The 3,740-nt window shown below is 38.1% G+C and overlaps 1 pseudogene; it reads right to left on the minus strand.

Annotated features, from left to right (window-relative positions):
- Positions 1–3,169: 3,169 nt before the first annotated feature.
- Positions 3,170–3,432, minus strand: LOC121042607 (60S ribosomal protein L37-like; annotated as a pseudogene).
- Between the last annotated feature and the right edge of the window lie 308 nt (positions 3,433–3,740).

The raw sequence follows: 3,740 nt of genomic DNA on the forward strand, positions 1-3,740 counted from the left end.
TGTAGTTTAGGCAGTCCCAGGTCCTCTGCATTTCCATGTGCATGTTAGAATCAGTTTGCCAGTGTCTATGAAAAAAATCTGTTGAAATTCTGAATGGAAGTGCATTGGATCTGTAGATCAATTTAGGGACAGTAGGGATATTAACAGTACTGAATCTTCTAACCCATAAGTAAGGCACATCTCTCCATATATTTAGGTCTCTCATTCTCCTCAGAAAAGATTGAGATAAACTTTAATCTCTTGAAGTTTGTAACTTTTATTTTAATTTTTGTTGCTGTTTCATAAAGGAAAAGGACAGAAATAAACTCACATACCATTATTTCTGGAGCCAAAAGCCTGACCCTCCTTCTTCAAAGTCATCTCCTTGGCTTCCTTGGAAGAAATAATTTCAATCCTTCTTTCAGTTACTGTTTACCCATCAGAGAAGTAGGTTTTTTCTTTAGTCCACAGAAATGTCATAGGTTTGATTATTTTTCATAATTATTCTAAAAATCCAAGGTGTCATTTTCTTTTTGCTTTTATCTGTGAATTTTAATTTTAGTATATGGGATATTACTCTATTTTATTTTATCATTAAGTTGGCAATAATGGTAGCTGATTATACAAATGCTCTATAATTAAAGAACAAAGCAAAAGCATCAGTTTAAAGAAATACATTGTGTATCATCAGCAGCCCATTAAAATCCACTGAGTATTTTAAGACATAATAACACTTTTAATTAAGTTAAAATGGACTTTTCTACTATAATGAATTTAAACTCTTAGATATACATTAAAGTCTTGCTAAGCAAATCAATTAAAACTACAAAAGTCAGGAAATGATACCCTGGCATTAATAACACTTTATATTACGAAATGACTAGGTTGAGGAGAAGTAGAATTTTTCATTCTATTTCACAGTTAATGTAACTAGCTGCATTTTGCCGTAAAGGGACCGGTTCAGGTATCAAAAGACCTGGGCTTGGAACCCACCTCTGCTTCCTGCAAGCTATTTACCAGGCTAGGACTGACATTTAGTGGATAGAATGCTGCCTGGCCCTTTCCTTAGACAGAATACAGCCGACAGCACAGGTTCAGAGTCAATCTCATCCTCAGATATTTATTTTCTGTGTAGCCTTGGGTAAGTTGCATACATGTATAATCTTTGGTTTGTTCATCTATAAAATAAGGGTAAAGGGGCGCCTGGGTGGCGCAGTCGGTTAAGCGTCCGACTTCGCTCAGGTCACGATCTCACGGTCCGTGAGTTCGAGCCCCGCATCAGGCTCTGTGCTGACAGCTCAGAGCCTGGAACCTGCTTCAGATTCTGTGTCTCCCTCTCTCTCTGGCCCTCCCCCCGTTCATGCTCTGTCTCTCTCTGTCTCAAAAATAAATAAATGTTAAAAAAAATAAATAAAATAAGGGTAAAAATAACAGCTATTACACAGGGTTATTGTAAAGGTTGGAATACAGAATGCAAGTAATATGTTTAATATAATACCTGGACAAAAATAATTTTCTTTCTTTCTTCTTCTTCTTCTTCTTCTTCTTCTTCTTCTTCTTCTTCACATACTTTCCTCTTAGAACATTGTTATAGAGAACCAGGATTCTTCTCTTTTTTTCCCCCCTATAAATTATGATATTTTGGGGAAAGTGTGTGAGAAATTCTCTGTAGACTCTAAAAGTTGACTTTCTGGTACAACTATGATTTTTTTTATTGTTAGAATCCCTTAAACTTCTGTACTAATTCTTTACATAAGCTGTTTTCAGATTATATTCCATTTTCCAGAATTTAGCAGGGAATGGGCAAGGAAGCCAAACTCAGAGATCATTTATTCAGCATCAAAAGAGTCCTACTATAATTTTATTTAAAAAAAAAAGATAGTGGATAAAATATTTTCAAAGTATTTATGATTTTATTTCTTAGTGCTAATCTATGCTACTATGGGCAAATAAGATTTGTCTCTGCTGTGCATTATGTTCTTAGTTCAACTAAAAGTTCAAGTAAACAATTCAAGTATAATTGTGGGTACTATCAGGTGTGGGCAAGAAAAGATACTTGAGTGTTCCTCCTTCCCCATTTAGATAGCATAATAAACTAAAGAAATACCAGAAGGGACAGAGAGATATTCTTTTATTAATAAGATAATTATTAATGAGTATAATAGCAGTCATTAATTTTCAAAGATGTGTCAAAACATGTTTTAATTCCTCATCATTTAGTATGTGCAACACAAGAATTCATCTATCTAATGTAAAGAACAGCTTTTCTTTCTGGAAGATGTTTGGGTCCTGTTGATGCACATTTGGCCCAACTGCATGCACCTTCAAGGCATGGATTTACCTAGTCACAGGCCATAGGCTCTTCAAGGTCACTATTCACATGTTCCTGCTCTGTCCCAGATCCCTACCTGTATCCTTCCCTGACCAATGTCACAGAGTATCCCAGGATGGAAAGCTCTTTATAAACAATGACAAGTGGAACTAGCAAATGTCAATCAGATTTTCCCTCTTTGAATTGGACAGAAAAATATGGAGGGAGGGTTCAGTCAGTTTCAGGAGAAGGTGCTGAAATGAAGGAGCAAGAGTAGCTATGGGAGACCATGAGGGATCTGGGAATTTGAGTCAGCAGAAATTGCATGAAAACGAACGCTGTTTAGGGAACAGGTGAGGTGTGCAGTTGGGAGAAATAAGAGTGTTATAGAGATGGGGAAACTGAGTGATCATAGAGACTGAAGATGGCCACATCCTACTGCTGCCTTGAGTCCTTAGTGACCTACAGCCGAGATTTCTGGCACAATTGTGGCTTTTAGCTTTGTGCAAGGCCCATCTACACACTGTTCCTGAGTTCCTATGAGATTCTGCCTTCTTTCCACACATCCTGATCATCAAGGCCCCATCATTGGAAATAGACTGAAAACAATTTCCGTCTCTGTTACCCAAATGGCCTGAATAATATAACAGCCATACTTCCATACAAGAGTCAGAATTGTCAAAGAGAAGACCCCCCTCCCCCCCGACTCCAGTGTAGCTCAAATGGCTTCATTGGATACTAGAATGTTCTTTCATGTTGTGTTTTGGGTTGAGTTCAATCTGGTTTCCTGGGGGGAACCTGCTGGTTTTGGCTCCTGAAGCTTTTCTGGGAAGAAATTACACGTTTGCCTAAGTCTAAAATTGCAAATTTTCACACAGACTCTTTTTTTTTTCTTTAACCAGAACATTTATTGTGTGACTAATCATTGAAATTTTTAAGATGAACTGGATGCTGCAACAGCTACCCTCTTGGGTTCAGGTGCTGTTCCTTCACAGAATCCATGCACTTTCTCTCCTGCTTGACAGGATAACCACATTTGCCACAGGTCAACTTCTGAAGGTGGTAGGTCTAGAGCCACAGCAGTGGCCCAACATGTGTGTCTTATTGCAATGCTTTCCAAATGATGTCATTCCTTTAGTCATCTTGTTTCCATGGCAGAAATTAAAGAGCCAGAGACTCATCTTCATAGCCTTCCTTTCATGGGCAGGAAGTAGTGTAGGTATAAAAACTGTTTTACAGTGGACACAACATAGGCAGTCCTTGCTCTGCATGATAGTACAGGACTGTAAAAATGGCCATGCAAGCTGAAACTATGCAAAGTGGAACACTCAAAGGGACTTTTCTGAAACCTTATAAAATCTTTTTGAGGGGTGCTTGGGTGGCTCAGTCGGTTGAGCATCTAACTTACGATTTTGGCTCAGGTCATGATCTCAGGGTTGTGGGATGGAAC

The sequence above is a fragment of the Herpailurus yagouaroundi genome, unplaced genomic scaffold (assembly GCF_014898765.1).
Source record: "Herpailurus yagouaroundi ecotype Mexico unplaced genomic scaffold, PumYag 185, whole genome shotgun sequence".
In the NCBI taxonomy this organism is placed as follows: domain Eukaryota; kingdom Metazoa; phylum Chordata; class Mammalia; order Carnivora; family Felidae; genus Herpailurus; species Herpailurus yagouaroundi.